The sequence below is a fragment of the Ammospiza caudacuta genome, chromosome 22, assembly GCF_027887145.1.
Source record: "Ammospiza caudacuta isolate bAmmCau1 chromosome 22, bAmmCau1.pri, whole genome shotgun sequence".
Lineage (NCBI taxonomy): Eukaryota > Metazoa > Chordata > Aves > Passeriformes > Passerellidae > Ammospiza > Ammospiza caudacuta.
The window spans coordinates 10,507,185-10,524,936 of NC_080614.1; the positions used below are offsets into that span (position 1 = coordinate 10,507,185).

The 17,752-nt window shown below is 48.6% G+C and overlaps 1 long non-coding RNA gene across 2 annotated transcripts; it reads left to right on the forward strand.

Annotated features, from left to right (window-relative positions):
- Positions 1–507: 507 nt before the first annotated feature.
- Positions 508–4,039, forward strand: LOC131567302 (uncharacterized). 2 transcript variants are annotated; one of them, XR_009275636.1, is made up of 4 exons: positions 515–703; positions 1,328–1,391; positions 2,089–3,049; positions 3,822–4,039. It is a non-coding gene; the product is annotated as an uncharacterized LOC131567302 (long non-coding RNA). The 2 variants fall into 2 exon arrangements; XR_009275635.1 differs by lacking the exon at positions 3,822–4,039 and having other exon boundaries at positions 508–703; positions 2,089–3,689.
- The last annotated feature ends 13,713 nt before the right edge of the window (positions 4,040–17,752 follow it).

Below are 17,752 nucleotides of genomic sequence, written 5' to 3' on the forward strand. Positions count from 1 at the left end.
AAGAAAGGGAAAGGGAAGGGAAGGAGGAAAGGAAAGGAAAGGAAAGGAAAGGAAAGGAAAGGAAAGGAAAGGAAAGGAAAGGAAAGGAAAGGAAAGGAAAGGAAAGGAAAGGAAAGGAAAGGAAAGAAAGCAGGAGAGCAGAAGGGAAGGGAAGGGAAAGGGGTGAAAAACAGCGTTAAAAAAAGAAAAAGAGTTGGAGGGGAAAAGAGAGGGCATTCGGGAGGAGCGGTCCTGCCTCAGGTCCTTCCCCGCCCTGGGGCGAAGGACCCGTTTGATGCCCGGGAGGGACTGCAGCTCCCGGTGGCGGGGGACGGAGCCGTGGCTGTCAGCCCGAGACTCCAACTCCCGGCAGGCCCTGCTGCCGGCGCGGCGTGTGACGCATCGGCTATCGCGGCACATGAGTGGCTACCAGCCCGAGACTCCAACTCCCGGCAGGCCCTGCTGCCGGCGCGACGTGTGCCGCAACGGCCGACGCTGCCCGGCATTTTTCTCTAAATCGGCAGTAAATACAGCTGAGTAAAATTAGCTTGGTTTTCTTCCTTCTTTTTTAACTGAATTGTTTTTATTAAAAATACTATTTGAATATGTAGAAAAAGTGGGGATGTCCTGTACTATATCCTAGCTTTTCTTGTTTATAGGGTGCTCAGAAAACATGCGTCCCTTAGAGTCCCTCAGAAAGGTTCTCAGTGCGATCTCTACCAAGGTATGTATTTACTAATAAGTGATCCCTTTAGATATTTGCCTGTGTACCTTTTCCTGTAATTCAGAGCTTGCGTTCTGTGGGTTTTATGATAAACCTGTAAAATATGTAAGAATGCTTTTGCAAGTCTGAATCGTTGAAGGCAGCAGTAAGTGGATTTAGAGCCTGTTCTTGACCAGACAACGGGAAAAAGTGTGACTTTGATGCTGAACTTGTTTTTTTCATTTTTCATTTGACTTGTCTGGAATGATTTAGGAATAGAGAGAGCTAGAAAAAGAGAGAAATAGAATTGATTATTGAGCACTCCTCAAATGCTCACCACGATTCAGTGTAGAGCCGAAGTGAAGGGTGATGGAACAGAGCTCTGTGCTTTAGAAGGAAATAAATTTAAACCTGACCTCCGCACAGAGTCTCACTAACTTCTTTTGTTTTAAAATACAAAATATTATTAGGAAGTGTTGGAAGTTAGTGTTTTGGGAAAGAAACGGCAGTTCCACAGAACATTCCATTTAACAGAGGCTCTAGGAAGGATTCATGTTGTAACTGCTGTCACTGCAATCAGTTGGTGGTTCAGCCTTGAAATGTGCACTTGCCCTTCTATAAAGCACTGTTTTGTTTGCCTTTCAGTGCTATGAGTCTTGATAAATTGGAGAAGAGCCCAAGAGAAATTTTTCATCCCTTGATATAAAAGGTAGGAAGTGACTTTTTTTGGTTTGGTTCTTTTTCTTTATTATTTCCTGGAAATAAAAGTAATTAAGTATAGGTACTACTGGTTTGTTTCTTCCAGTAGCAGATGATAACAATAGCAGTAGTAATAGTAAAAATAATAATAGAAATAATAATAATAGCAATGTAATACTACCTAAACTGTCTTTATCCATTGAACTGGCCATTTCAAATCAAAACTTCTAAACACAAATCAAACCATCATCCTCGTAGAATCTTTCACAGCAGTGGGCTATAGATCCTGGTTTTGTTGACAGGATTTATTGGTTCTGGAATAGCAAGAGGGAAGTACAAGCCTAACTACTTCTAGCTCACAGACCCATCCAGTGAATACTGCTTTGTGTTTTGGTGGGCTTGTGATGACTTTGAAATCAATTGCTCATTCCAGTAAAAAAAATTAATGTTTTTTTGAACCTGACAGCAGAAATAACTTTAGGCACCAACTTAATAATAACAGATCACCAATTTAAGTTCATAATTTTATGCTGTACTATCAAAGTTTAAAGGTAAATTTTTACTTATTAGGAGATGGTATAAAGTGTATGTTCCAATGTGTTGGATGTATGCAAAGGTACATACGTACCCGAAAGTCCTTAGAGGAAACAAATTTTTACGTCTGCTGTTTGATTGTTTATCATACAATATTTGGTTTTATTTCCCAGGGATCGGTGAATTTTAACTTTGGAGTCCTCTGTGCTAAGGATGCTCAGCCTACAGATGATGAAATGTTCAGTAATGGCGAGTTTTTCACCTTCTCTTTAATTGCTATGCTGATCTGAATAAGAAAAAAACAAAAGCAAGAGAAAAAAAAAGGATGGTTTATTATTTTTTACGCTGTTATGTTTGTTTCCTCAGTATTTGCTGCAGCTCTGCGAACCCAAGCTTTGGGTTCCTTCTGTCCCACTGGGAGTTGCCCAGTTTGGTTGCATCTGGTGAAATTCACCCTGAGACCTTACAGAGCTAGCTCAAACTACGTGAGAGCCATTTGCAGTTCTCTCCAGACACCTGGAGAATGGGTGATGTTTCTGAGGGTCTGGCAAGTATACTTGTATCAAAACTCAGTCTGTGAAATTTCTGGGGAAAACCCTTCTGTGTCCTGAAGGGTTCAAACTCTGGTGAGGATCCAGTTATCAGGTGCTCACCTGGATGGTTCCAGCTCTTAAAGTGAACACTTGTACTCTTACCCTGTAGTTTACATCTATTGTATTTTTGTTATTTTGCAAGATTTTACGGCTTTGCAAAATATTGTGCGTTTCACTCTTTGGAACCTCTCAGATCGTTCTTTGGTGCAGCACCACCTCATGGGACACTTGGCTGCCGTCCTGAAGGGGTTGGTCGCTAGAATTGTAAATCCTGGAGAGTTTGTAAGTCTTCTGTCCCCAGGGAGGTACCATGCTTTGTTTACTTTTGTTCTGTTTGTTAGGCGCTGCTTCTCATTGGAAGTATGAATTTCAAACTACCCTGTTCTTATTTTAACTGTTTTCCTGGTTCTCTCCCTACGGCAGGGAAAGACTCTCGTATCCTTGTCGTCGGGCTCGGTGCTGTCCAAGAAGATGCAGAGACTAAAAAAATCATAAGAAGCAAAATATGACTGCAGGGAAAACAAGCTGGAGAGAACAAAAGGTGATATTGTTACCCTTACCCTGTATTAGAAACATCCGCTGTGCTTTGATGCTGGCAGCTGCCAGGGGCTTGTTAGCTCTTTGTAGGCAGGTGTAGGTGTTCACTTGTAGGTTTTTTCTCTGGACAAGTCAATTCAAACTTTGCTAAGCTTATATTTGCAAATTACTCTCTAGCACAGTCCAGCATGACATTTTTGAATGTTGTAAAAATACCATGTTACTTGGAAATTGCTAATGATGAGAAGCTTTAGGGAAAAATAAGATGTCAGGGTTGGGAGATGTGAGAAGAATTTTGAGGGGATGTTAGACTGAAATAAAGCACACTTGAAGCTGGACTGGCACGCTGGCAGATCCCCTATTAAACAGTAGTGCTGAGATTAGCCTGGGGGTTGCCCATTGTTTCTGTAGAAATAAATGTTTTCTGGTCTTCAGAGGTAAGCTGCTTTGAAAAGCTGGAAGGCACAGCATAGTGACAATCCGTGTGCTTCGCATTAAAAATAGATTTCAGAAGGGTCCTAGGCTTTTGTCTTTTCCTAGAAGTCGATGTAATCCTATTGAGGAGTTTTTAATTCTGTGCTGCCATGTCATCGATCAGGGCCCTGTCGTACTAATCATCATACAGATGCAAAACAAAAAATCAGACCCTGTCCCGACCACTTAGAGCCCAGAACACGATTTCCTCAGGCTGCCATTTGTGTGCCATCGGTACTCACCATGGAAGCGAGCTGGGGATTGTTGCACCCGTTGGGAACAAACCGCTTCTCGTCACACAGAAATGGAATTGGGACGACGCCTCAGCCAGCCTCTCTCTCCTGAATCTGCAGCAGAGCAGTTCCAGTCCATGCGGGCAATCCAGTTCCTGACGATCTGAGCGCACAGAGCAGCGCTCAGCTGCTGTGGGGGGCTCAGGGAGGGCAGAGTGTGCATTGTCATCTTCCTGAACCTACAGACGCGAATCAAAGTGAGAAGCCACAGGGTGGAAATCAGTCGCATATATGCTAAATAAAACTTGCAGGTTTTTTTTAAGAATTGTTTTTGCTTGTTCTTTGTTGTGCTTCTGTGCTTAGAAAACCTCCCTTTACAATCAGTTCAATTCATCAATTGAACCTTTGTTTGCAGACTCTCACTGAGCAGAATTTGTTGCAGACTCAGTGCACGCTGTGCAGGCCTCCCGGGAGTGTGAGGAGCTCATGTGTGCTACTTTTTGCTTTAGGACGCTCTGAGGTATTTATTCCTTTTGGGATACATGATGAGAATTCCCAAGAGAGGTAGTTATAAGGTATGACATCGGGAAAAAGCCTGTGTGGTTGGAATGTTGTTGCTGTCAAAAGTTAATTTTTTCTTAGCCAGTAGTTAGCTTTTTGCTTTATTTTTGTGGTATCAATATTTTATTGTTTAAAAAATTCCTTCAAAATAACTTCAGTGGTCGCCCACCAGTACCTTGTTCAGATTTGCCTATTTGCTTGTAGCTGAAATGTTCACATCTTGTTTATCATTCTATTTAAGAAACTGCTGCCCAGCCAACTAATAACTGAATATCCATCTGTCTAGGACACGGGGAGAGGATTTAGGTAATGTCTTTATTTCCAGAAAAAAGTTCCAGTGTAGTTTCTAAATAGAGGAGAAGGGGGTGAAGACTCGGGGCTCTGATGCCGTTGGGGCACCCCAAGGTCCCCAGGAGAGGGGGCCCCACTGCGGTGCAGGAGCAGGTGTGTTCTCATGTAATATTGAACAAATTATAAATATAAATATGAAAATTATAAACATGAAAATATTTTTAAAATACTTAAATAAAGCGGGTTTTCTTTATTGGTCAATAGGCAGTGTTTTGATTGTAAAAATTATAAATGCAAATAATATAAAGGTAGAAATCTAAGTTTAGAAATATATAATAAATACATACAGATAAATATAAAAATTTAAAATATCAGAAAAAATTAGTTGTAGCAGTAGATATTATACATAATTTAAATAATAATTTAAATCTATTTTAAAATTATATATATATATCATTATTAATGTAATACATCCAAAGAAACGATAAATTAAAATATGAATGTATAATTATACAAAGTATAAATAAAAAATATTTCAGTATCCTTTAAAAGAAGGGTTTTTTTATTTATTTGGTTAGAGACGGGGTTTTTATTTGGAATAATGGAAGTATTATAGAAGTATAAAATTAAATATAGAAATATACAGTCAATATAGAAAGATATTTGTAAAAACACGAGCGAACGACGCCTCCTTCGGCCGAACCAAGGCGAGACCGGCGGAACCTGACGGCCTCGAGCGAACCGAGGCCAGGCTTGCGAGGCTGCCTGAACGGAGCCGAGCTCAGCCGAACCGAGCCCGCTGCTCTCGTGCGCGCTAATTAGCGCGAGTGCGGTCACTGCCCAATGAGCTCCTGTGCCACGCCGCGCTCCCGATCGTGTCCGTGCGATGGCCGGGCCGCCCGCGGGACGCGGCAGCAGGAGAGCCCCGAGCCGGGCGAGTTTAACGTGAGGCGGCGCCGCTTGCCCGCCCTCAGGGAGGCGAGCCGAGGCGAGCTCAGCCGAACGCGGAGAGAGCGGCTCCGAGTTCGGCCGAAGCGAGCCGAGCCGCGCCGAGGGCAGAGAGCGGCTCCGAGTTCGGCCGAAGAGAGCCGAGGCGCGCCGAGGGCAGAGAGCGGCTCCGAGTTCGGCCGAAGAGAGCCGGGCCGCGCAGAGAGCGGCTCCGAGTTCGGCCGAAGCGAGCCGAGCCGCGCCGAGCGCAGAGAGCGGCTCCGAGTTCGGCCGAAGCGAGCCGAGCCGCGCCGGGCGCAGAGAGCGGCTCCGAGTTCGGCCGAAGCGAGCCGAGCCGCGCCGGGCGCAGAGAGCGGCTCCGAGTTCGACCGAAGCGAGCCGAGCCGCGCCGGGCGCACTGATCGGCTCCGAGTTCGGCCGAAGCGAGCCGAGCCGCGCCGGGCGCACAGAGAGGCTCCGAGTTCGACCGAAGCGAGCCGAGCCGCGCCGGGCGCACAGAGAGGCTCCGAGTTCGGCCGAAGCGAGCCGAGGCGCGCCGAGCGCAGAGAGCGGCTCCGAGTTCGGCCGAAGCGAGCCGAGGCGCGCCGAGCGCAGAGAGCGGCTCCGAGTTCGGCCGAAGCGAGCCGAGCCGCGCCGGGCGCAGAGAGCGGCTCCGAGTTCGACCGAAGCGAGCCGAGCCGCGCCGAGCGCAGAGAGCGGCTCCGAGTTCGGCCGAAGCGAGCCGAGCCGCGCCGGGCGCAGAGAGCGGCTCCGAGTTCGGCCGAAGCGAGCCGAGGCGCGCCGAGCGCAGAGAGCGGCTCCGAGTTCGGCCGAAGAGAGCCGAGGCGCGCCGGGCGCAGAGAGCGGCTCCGAGTTCGGCCGAAGCGAGCCGAGGCGCGCCGGGCGCAGAGAGCGGCTCCGAGTTCGGCCGAAGCGAGCCGAGGCGCGCCGAGCGCAGAGAGCGGCTCCGAGTTCGGCCGAAGCGAGGCGATCCGTGCCGAAGGGTCGAGTCCAGCCGAATGCAGATGACAATGGCCGAGTTTAGCCGATTACAGCCGCATTTAGCCGAGCAGCTGTGAGCCTTGCACGCTTGAGGTGAGCGTGCATCGTTGCCGGCCTGGGATTGAGTGAAATGCACTAAGGAAACCAGCTCTGGGGAGGGAGGCAGGGAAATCCTCTCTTAACGTTTACCAATTCGTCCGTCAAACTCATCACGGCAGGACAGAGTGAAGACTGAAAGTGTAAGAAGATGTGGAGGGAAACAGAGAATCTGGCAGGAGCATCGAACGCACAAGTGCACGAATTTTGCTTTTTGCTTGGATGTAAACTCAGAAGTTGTAAGGAATTTGGGAAGGAGAAGGGACATTTCAGAAGGAGAAGAAGTTGTTGTTGGAGTCCTGGCAAAAGCTTTAAAAAAAAAAAAAAAAGTGGTTTCTTTTTTCTTCACTATTATATTCTTTGGTGGTATATGGTGTCCTGTTTTATTTCTTGGTGTTATTAGCTCTGTGTAAATTGTTTATTGAGTCAAGCTAACTTTGCATGGGTTGTTTTGTATTTGAGGTAGGATCAATTTCAAGAGGTTTCTTTCACAGACTTCTGATAGGTATTACTGGGATTTTGGTTTTGTTTACTGTATGCATAAACATAGAGATTTGGTAGGGCCAGCTGGGCTGCTGGAGTTTTGGGTGTGAATTTATTAGATGGCTTTTGTTAAACACAGAATAATTATGTAAGGTAACAGCAAATTACCCAATTACCCAATTGATCTAGCTATGTAACCTTACCACAGAGTTTTATATCTTGCCAGTTTTCTGTTCCTCTGCTCCAAGTAGTTGTTGCAAAAAAAGAAAGCACTGTTACTTTTCTGAAAAGTTTTCTTCTATAACAAGCCCTTTACTGCCCTTGAATGTGAGTCAGAGGAGCCAAACAGCTGTAGCTGCTCTGAGGGCTTGGTGGGATTCGCCCCCTCCATTTTCCTGGGTGGCATGGGAACGAGAGGCGGGCACAATCAGGGGTATATTAACCCCAGCCGTGGCTGAGGGGCTTCATTCCCTCTCTGGGATGTGCTGGGTTAAGAGCTCTCCTCATTTCAGTGAAGAGGCTTTTTCAGCCCGTCTCAGCATCTTTTCAGCAGGTGTTTCTGGGCATCTAAAGCACAGAGGCTTGGAAGATTCTGTGAAGAAAACAGCATGGAATACAGGGAGTATTTAGGTTTGTGATTTTGGGTTTTGTGTTTAGGAGTGGTAAGGTGCTTTTGTAATTTTTAGTTTTGCTCTGGTTGTTTTTTTGGTTGGATTTCTTTTGGTGGAATTTTTGGTTTTTTTTGGTTTTCATTTTGGGGTTTTTAGTTGGTTTTTGTGGGGGTTTTGGATTTTTTGATATTTTCTGTGGTTTTTTTGTTTCTGTGGGGAGTTAGGTGTTTTGGGATTTATTGTTTGTGTGGGTTTTGTTTGTTTGGTTTTTTTCTTTGTTTGTTTTTGGGATTGGTTTTGTTGGGTTTTTTTTGTTTTGTTTTGTTTTTTTTTAATTGAGGAGTGCAACTCCCTGAAATTCCAAGCTGTGTCAAGCACAACATTTTATTCAGCAGATTGATCATGTCACAAGAGGGATCCGCCCAAGGTCCAAGATGATGTTTGAGATTGAGGCTTCAGGTGAGTTGAGGATTGTGATTGGGAGAGGGAGGGTGAGCAGTTAGGAGTTCTTGGGAGGGAGTTTGCAGGCAGCAGGGTGAGAAAGGGTCTTTATTTGTTTATTTGAGGCCTCCCCCACACAAGGCTTCTCAGAAGCCTAGCAGAGGCATTCCCATGTCTTACAGCACACAAGGTCATCCACTGCACTCAGGGGAATGCCATTTAACTTTGCCTTTCTCTAACCCAGGTGCCACTCCTAATGAAGGCCTTGGAATCATGATGAAGCTGGAGCCTGAAGGAGCCAGGCACACTCAGGAGAGGGCAAGTAGCTGCCTTGGTGGGATTTGGCCCACATAACTCTGGACTCATACTTTGGTTTTGGTTTTCTTTATTGTAGCTCACCGAGAGGCTCACAGGCCATCACGAGGCCCTCCGAGGCAGACTCATTTCAGGTGCAGCGTGGATTCCCATCACCGATCATCCAAAAGATAAGTCGAGGGCCTTGGCCTGGAGATGAGAGAATAGTGGGTTGGGAGTTCTTGGGGCAGATTTGAAAATTGGCAGCCGGAAAAGCAATCTTCTCCAAGGGCCTCTTAGGACAGCTAAAGGGAGAGGCTCTCCTTTTGATGGCAGCTTTCAGGCGGGCAGTGCAGAACAGCTCCGGTCTGTGTCCTGTTGTCCAGTGTTCTGTGTTCCCTAGTGTGTCTTTGGGGTCCCTTTTGCCTTCTCCCCTCGAGACCCTCACCACAAGCATGATGTGTCGTGTTTCATGTCCCCCCTGCTTGCCACGTTCTGTGTCACGGGTGTGTGCACAGATTTGTGCCGGAGCTGTTCTGCCCTGCCGCATGGCCTGCTGCAGTAGGAGAAACCGTGGGGCGTTGGAATTTGTAATGCTGGCTGTACTTGGGCTCTAGATGCTATTCCTAGATTGACATAAGGTGTTTGCACCTTTTGAGTTATCCTGGTGGTGTTTGGCATATGTTGTAACTTTCTTTCAGGTGCAGACGCATTCCATGTGTGGCAGGGGGTCAGAGTTAGGAGGTGTCGGGCCTTCTTAGGAGTGCGGTGAGTAGCTGAGTGGTGGGGTTTTGGCCGATGCGGTGCCAAGATCAGGGACTGATGTTTGGTTCTCTTTACTCTAGCTGTCTGAGAGACACCAGCCCGGTGCCAGCAGGACCTTCCCAGCTGACGAGGTGGCCTTTCTTTGCACCTGACAGGGACCAGCATCCCCAGATGTCTGAGAGATAAGTAGAGGGCTGTGACCCACAGAGGGGATGAAAGCAGGGTGCTGGTTTGGGAATTCCTGGGAGGGGGTTTTGAGTCCAATTTTGGGGGGGGTTAGGGTGTGGTGTGTTCATGAAGTGGCCCCTTAGGCCCCATAAAAGCCAAGTCTCACTTTTGATTGCAGTGCTGAGGTGTGCAGCAGGGCAGAGCAGTCCCGGTGTGCATCGTGTCACTTCTCTATTGTGCATTATGTGTTGTTTGTGTATGCCATATCTTTCACTTAGGGGGGGCCTGTGAGAAACCCTGGCATCATTGTTAGCCTCTGTGATCTCTGCACTCCTTGGCTTGGCGCCCAGGCCACAAAACTTTTGACTAGGGAGCTCAGACAAGCATCTGACTCTCTTCTCTCTTTGGAAGCATCCAGTCAGACGTCTTTTCAGGTCTTGTTCTGAGCTGTATGGACAGCTGTGCCCCACCTGGATCCATTATGGTGGTTTAGGACTTGTAATATTACGAGGTTAGGTAGAGGATTTTGACTGTAGGATTCCTAGGCATCAGTCTTTGCTGTTCTTGGAATAAATCATTCAGTAATCATCTTCTTCCTCCAGGGTTCTGTGAGCCTCATCAGCTCACCATCGGTCTCAGCTCACTCATCTCCTTTTGCATTCTCTCAGTCCTTGCAGCCGTTTTCCTTGCCAAGAGATTTCTGTTCCTGTTGTGTCCCCGTTGTCTGTCCTATCCTGTGTCATGGCTCTCAGCACACATTTGTGCCGGAGCTGCTCTGCCCTGCTGCACAGCCTGGTGCGATAGGAGAAGTCCCAGGGACTTGGAGTTTGTAATGTGGGGTGTAGTTGGACTCTAGATGGGATTTGTAGATGGCCACATCATATCTGGAGCTCATCAGTTATCCTGCCACAGTGTGACTCTTGTCCTAACTTTTTTTTCAGGTTCAGATGGATTAAATGTGTGCCAGAGGGCCCCATGCCAAGTGTGGGGATTCTCCTGAGTAGGTGAGGCCCCATTTGCCTCTGCAGCAGACTCTGTTACACCTCTCAACTGACTCTGTTACACTGCTGTTCTTTGTCTTTCTTTTAGGAAGTAAATCTGGATGCCAGCAGTCAACGTGAGCAGTGGAGAGAATTGGTTGTTATTGCTCAGCTCTCAAGCACAACAATTTCGCAGCAGATTCATCGTGTCACAAGAGGGATCTGCCCAGTGTCAAGGATGATGTTTGAGATTGAGGCTTCAGGTGAGTTGAGGATGGTTACTGGGAGAGGGAGGGTGAGCAGGCATCCAGTTAGGAGTTCTTGAGAGGGGGTTTGCAGGCAGCAGGGTGAGAAAGGGTATTTATTTGTTTATTTGAGAGCCCCTCCCAAGGTGTCTCAGAAGCCTAGCAGAGGCATTCCCATGGCTTACAGCATACAAGGTGATCCACTGCACTCAGAGCCATTTAACTTTGTCTTTCTGTAACCCAGGTGCCACTGCTAATAAAGGCCACAGCCTTGGAATCAGGATGAAGCTGGAGCCTGAAGGAGCCAGGCACACTCAGGAGAGGGCAAGTAGCTGACTTGCAGGGATTTGGCCCACATAACTCTGGACTCACTCTTTGATTTTGGTTTTCTTTATTGCAGCTGACCGAGAGGCTCACAGGCCATCACAGAGCCCTCCAAGGCAGACTCATTTCAGGTGCAGCGTGGATTCCATTCACCGATCATCCAAAAGATAAGTCGGGGGCCACAGCCTGGAGATGGTGGAGTAGCAGGTTGGGAGTTTTTGGGACAGATTCAAAAATGAGCAGAGAGGAAAGCAATCTTCTCCAAAGGCCTTTTAGGACAGCTAAAGGGAGAGGCTCTACTTTTGATGGCAGCTTTCAGGCGGGCAGTGCAGAACAGCTCCGGTCTGTCGTGTTTTCCGGTGTGCTGTGTTCCCTAGTGTGTCTTTGGGGTCCCTTTTGCCTTTTCCCCTCGAGGCCCTCACCACAAGCATGGTGTGTCGTGTTTCATGTCCCCCCTGTTTGTCACGTTCTGTGTCACGGGTGTGTGCACACATTTTTTGCCGGAGCTGTTCTGCCCTGCCGCATGGCCTCCTGCAGTAGGACGAACCATAGGGAGGGGGAATTTGTAATGTGGGCTGTACTTGGGCTCTAGATGTTGTTCCTAGATTGACATAAGATGTTTGCAGCTTGTGAGTTACCCTGGTGGTGTTTGACATATGTTCTAACTTTCTTTCAGGTGCAGATGCATTCCACGTGTGGCAGAGGGTCAGGGTTAGGAGGTGCCGGGCCTTCTTAGGAGCGCAGTGAGTAGCAGAGCGGTGGGGTTTTGGCCAATGCGGTGCCAAGATCAGGGACTGATGTTTGGTTCTCTTTACTCTAGCTGTCTGAGAGACACCAGCCCGGTGCCAGCAGGACCTTCCCGTTTGACAAGGTGGCCTTTCTTTGCACCCGAGACCCACATCCCCAGCTGTATGAGAGATAAGTAGAGGGCTACGACCCACAGTGGGGATGAAGTCATGGTGCTGTTTCGGGAAATACTGGGTGGAGTTTTTGATTCAGCTTTGGAGGTGGGGGATGTTCATGAGGTGGCCCCTTAGGCCTCATAAAAGCCAAGTCTCACTTTTGATCACAGTGTTGAGGTGTGCAGGGCAGAGCAGTCCCGGTGTGTCTCGTGTCACTTGTCTGTTGTGCATTATGTGTTGTTTGTGTATCCAATGTCTTTTACCTTTGGAGGGCCCTGTCAGTACCCCTGGCATCATTGTTAGCATCTGTAATCTCTGCATTCCCTGGTCTGGCACCCGGGCCACAGAGCTTTTGACTCGCGAGCTCAGACAGGCATCAGACTCTCTTCTCTCTTTGGAAGCATCCAGTCAGATGTCTTTTCAGGTCTTGTTCTGAGCTGTATGGACAGCTGTGCCCCACCTGGATCCATTATGGTGGATCAGGACTTGTAATATTACGAGGTTAGGTAGAGGATTTTGACTGTAGGATTCCTAGGCATCCGTCTTTGCTGTTCTTGGAATTAATCATTCAGTTATCATCTTCTTCCTTCAGAGTTCTCTGAGCCTCATCAGCTCACCATCGGTCTCAGCTCGGTCATCTCCTTTTGCATTCTCTCAGTCCTTGCAGCCATTTTCCTTGCCAAGAGATTTCTGTCTGTGTCTTGTGCCTATTGTTTGTCACGTCCTGTCCTGTGTCACGGGTGTCTGCACACTTTTGGGATGGGGCTGCTCTGCCGTGCTGCACAGCCTGGTGCGATAGGAGAAGTCTTGGAGACTTGGAGTTTGTAATGTGGGGTGTAGTTGGACTCTAGATGGGATTTGTAGATGGACACAGGACATCTGGAGCTCATCAGTTATCCTGCCACAGTGTGACTCTTGTCCTAACTATTTTTCAAATTCAGATGGATTAAATGTGTGCCAGAGGGCCCCATCCCGGGTGAGGGGATTGCCCCGAGCCGGTGAGGCCCCATTTGTCTCTGCAGCAGAAGTGTGTATGGTGAGTGTGTTACAGCTCTGTTCTTTGTCTTTCTTTTCAGGATGTCAATCTGGATGCCAGCAGTCAAGGTGAGCAGTGGAGAGAATTGGCTGTTATTGCTCAGCTCTCAAGCACAACAATTTTTCAGCAGATTCATCGTGTCACAAGAGGGATCTGCCCAGTGTCAAGGATGATGTTTGAGATTGAGGCTTCAGGTGAGTTGAGGATGGTGCCTGGGAGAGGGAGGGTGATCAGGTATCCAGTTTAGGAGTTCTTAGGAGGGGGTTTGCAAGCAGCAGGGTGAGAAAGGGTGTTTATTTGAGGGCACCCCACACAAGGCTGAGAAGCCTAGCAGAGGCATTGCCATGTCTTAGAGCACACAAGGTGATCCACTGCACACAGAGGAATGCCATTTAACTTTGCCTTTCTGTAACCCAGGTGCCACTGCTAATAAAGGCCACAGCCTTGGAATCAGGATGAAGCTGGAGCCTGAAGGAGCCAGGCACACTCAGGCGAGGGCAAGTAGCTGCCTTGGTGGGATTTGGCCCACATAACTCTGGACTCATACTTTGGTTTTGGTTTTCTTTATTGCAGCTGACCGAGAGGCTCACAGGCCATCACAGAGCCCTCCGAGGCAGACTCATTTCAGGTGCAGCGTGGATTCCCCTCACCGATCATCTAAAAGATAAGTCGGGGGCCGCGGTCTGGAGATGAGATGATGAGAGAGTATCAGGTTGGCAGTTCTTTGGCCAGATTTAAAAATTGGCAGTGGGGAAAGCAATCTTCTCCAAAGGCCTCTTAGGACAGCTAAAGGGAGAGGCTCTACTTTTGATGGCAGCTTTCAGGCGGGCAGTGCAGAACAGCTCCGGTCTGTGTCCTGTTGTCCGGTGTGCTGTGTTCCCTAGTGTGTCTTTGGGGTCCCTTTTGCCTTCTCCCCTCGAGACCCTCACCACAAGCATGATGTGTCGTGTTTCATGTCCCCCTGTTTGTCACTTTCTGTGTCACGGGTGTGTGCACAGATTTGTGCCAGAGCTGTTCTTCCCTGCCGCATGGCCTGCTGCAATAAGACGAACCATAGGGAGGGGGAATTTGTAATGTTGGCTGTACTTGGGCTCTAGATGCTATTCCTAGATTGACATATGGTGTTTGCAGCTTGTGAGTAACCCTGGTGGTGTTTGACATATGTTCTAACTTTCTTTCAGGTGCAGATGCATTCCACGTGTGGCAGAGGGTCAGGGTTAGGAGGTGCCGGGCCTTCTTAGGAGCGCGGTGAGTAGCAGAGCGGTGGGGTTTTGGCCAATGCGGTGCCAAGATCAGGCCCTGATGTTTGGTTCTCTTTACTCTAGCTGTCTGAGAGACACCAGCCCGGTGCCAGCAGGACCTTCCCGTTTGACAAGGTGGCCTTTCTTTGCACCCGAGACCCGCATCCCCAGCTGTATGAGAGATAAGTAGAGGGCTACGACCCACAGTGGGGATGAAGTCATGGTGCTGTTTCGGGAAATACTGGGTGGAGTTTTTGATTCAGCTTTGGAGGTGGGGGATGTTCATGAGGTGGCCCCTTAGGCCTCATAAAAGCCAAGTCTCACTTTTGATCACAGTGTTGAGGTGTGCAGGGCAGAGCAGTCCCGGTGTGTCTCGTGTCACTTGTCTGTTGTGCATTATGTGTTGTTTGTGTATCCAATGTCTTTTACCTTTGGAGGGCCCTGTCAGTACCCCTGGCATCATTGTTAGCATCTCTGATCTCTGCATTCCCTGGCCCGGCACCCAGGCCATATATGAGTTTCTGATACCTGTCTGAGCTCCCCAGTCAAAAGTTACCTCTTTGGAAGCATCCAGTCAGATTTCTTGTCAGGTCTAGTTCTGAGCTGTATGGACAGCTATGCCCCACCTGGATCCATTGTGGTGGATTAGGACTTGTAATAATATGAGGTTAGGTACAGCATTCTGACCGTAGGATTCCTAGGCATCCATCTTTGCTGTTCTTGGAATTAATCATTCAGTTATCATCTTCGTCCCCCAGGGTTTTCTGAGCCTCATCAGCTCACCATCGGTCTCAGCTCACTCATCTCCTTTTGCATTCTCTCAGTCCTTGCAGCCATTTTCCTTGCCAAGAGATTTCTTTTCCTGTTGTGTCCCCTGTTGTTGTCTGTCCTGTCTGTCCTGTGTCACGGGTGTCTGCACACATTTGGGGATGGGGCTGCTCTGCCATGCTGCACAGCCTGGTGCGATAGGAGAAGTCTTGGAGACTTGGAATGTGTAATGTGGGGTGTAGTTGGACACTAGATGGGATCTGTGGATGGGCACAGGGCATCTGGAGCTCATCAGTTATCCTACAAGAGTGTGACTCTTGTCCTAACTTTTTTTTCAGATTCAGATGGATTAAATGTGTGCCAGAGGGCCCCATCCCGGGCGAGGGGATTGCCCCGAGCAGGTGAGGCCCCATTTGTCTCTGCAGCAGAAGTGTGTATGGTGACTGTGTTACAGCTCTGTTCTTTGTCTTTCTTTTCAGGAAGTCCATCTGGATGCCAGCAGTCAAGGTGAGCAGTGGAGAGAATTGGCTGTTATTGCTCAGCTCTCAAGCACAACAATTTTTCAGCAGATTCGTCGTGTCACAAGAGGCATCTGCCCAGTGTCAAGGATGATGTTTGAGATTGAGGCTTCAGGTGAGTTGAGGATGGTGACTGGGAGAGGGAGGGTGATCAGGTATCCAGTTTAGGATTTCTTGGGAGCGGGTTTGCAAGCAGCAGGGTGAGAAAGGGTGTTTATTTGAGGGCCCCCCCACACAAGGCTGTTCAGAAGCCTAGCAGAGGCATTCCCATGGCTTACAGCATACAAGGTGATCCACTGCACTCAGAGGAATGCCATTTAACTTTGTGTTTCTGTAACCCAGGTGCCACTCCTAATAAAGGCCACAGCCTTGGAATCAGGATGAAGCTGGAGCCTGAAGGAGCCAGGCACACTCAGGAGAGCGCAAGTAGCTGACTTGCAGGGATTTGGCCCACATAACTCTGGACTCATACTTTGGTTTTGGTTTTCTTTATTGCAGCTGACCGAGAGGCTCACAGGCCGTCACAGAGCCCTCCAAGGCAGACTCATTTCAGGTGCAGCGTGGATTCCCCTCACCGATCATCCAAAAGATAAGTCGGGGGCCACGGTCTGGAGATGGCGGAGTAGCAGATTGGGAGTTCTTGGGACAGATTCAAAAATGAGCAGAGGGGAAAGCAATCTTCTCCAAGGGCCTCTTAGGACAGCTAAAGGGAGAGGCTCTACTTTTGATGGCAGCTTTCAGGCGGGCAGTGCAGAACAGCTCCGATCTGTGTCCTGTTGTCCGGTGTGCCGTGCTCCCTGGTGTGTCTTTGGGGTCCCTTTTGCCTTTTTCCCTCGAGGCCCTCACCACAAGCATGATGTGTCGTGTTTCATGTCCCCCCTGTTTGTCACTTTCTGTGTCGCGGGTGTGTGCACACATTTTTTGCCGGAGCTGTTCTGCCCTGCCGCATGGCCTGCTGCAATAGGACAAGCCTTGGGGAGTTGAAATTTGTAATGTGGGCTGTACTTGGGCTCTAGATGTTGTTCCTAGATTGACATATGGTGTTTGCAGCTTGTGAGTTATCCTGGTGATGTTTGACATGTGTTCTAACTTTCTTTCAGGTGCAGACGCATTCCACGTGTGGCAGAGGGTCAGGGTCAGGAGGTGCCAGGCCTTCTTAGGAGCGCGGTGAGTAGCAGAGCGGTGGGGTTTTGGCCAATGCGGTGCCAAGATCAGGCCCTGATGTTTGGTTCTCTTTAATCTAGCTGTCTGAGAGACACCAGCCCGGTGCCAGCAGGACCTTCCCATCTGATGAGGTGGCCTTTCTTTGCACCTGACAGGGACCAGCATCCCCAGCTGTATGAGAGATAAGTAGAGGGCCGTGACCCACAGAGGGGCTGAAAGCACGGTGCTGGTTTGGGGATTACAGGGAGGGGGTTTTGAGTCCAGTTTGGAGGTGGGGGGGTGTTAATGAAGTGGCCCCTTAGGCCCCATAGAAGCCAAGTCTCACTTTTGATCACAGTGCTGAGGTGTGCAGCAGGGCAGAGCAGTCCCGGTGTGTCTCGTGTTACTTGTCTGTTGTGAATTGTGTGTTGTTTGTGTATCCCATGTCTTTTACCTTAGGGGTGCCTGTCATTAATCTTGGCATCATTGTTAGCATCTGTGATCTCTGCATTCCCTGGCCTGGCACCCAGGCCACAGAACTTTTGACTGGGGAGCTCAGACAGGCGTCAGACTCTCTTCTGTCTTTGGAAGCATCGCATCTGATGTCTTGTCAGGTCTTGGTCTGGGCTGTATGGACAGCTATGCCCCCACCTGGATCCATTTTGGTGGATTAGGACTTGGCGTAATATGAGGTTAGGTAGAGGATTCTGACCGTAGGATTCCTAGGCATCCATCTTTGCAGTTCTTAGAAGAAATCATTCAGTTATCATCTTCTTCCTTCGGGGTTCTCTGAGCCTCATCAGCTCACCATCAGTTTGAACTCGGTCATCTCCTTTTGCATTCTCTCAGTCCTTGCAGCCATTTTCCTTGCCTAGAATTTTCTGTATGTGTTGTGTCCCCGTTGTCTGTCCTGTCCTGTCCATCCTGTGTCACGGCTGTCAGCACACATTTGTGCCCGAGCTGCTCTGCCCTGCCACATAGCCTGGTGCAATAGGAGAGGGCCCGGGGATTTGTAATGTGCAGTGTGGGGTGTAGTTGGACTCTAGATGGGATTTGTAGATGGACACAGGATATCTGGAGCTCTTCAGTTATCATTGAACCGTCTGACTGTTGTCCTAACTTTTTTTTCAGATGCACCTCCTCAGATGACTGCAGTAGTTGTGTAGGTTCCTTCTTCTGAAAGGGAATAGGGCGCAAGAATTCA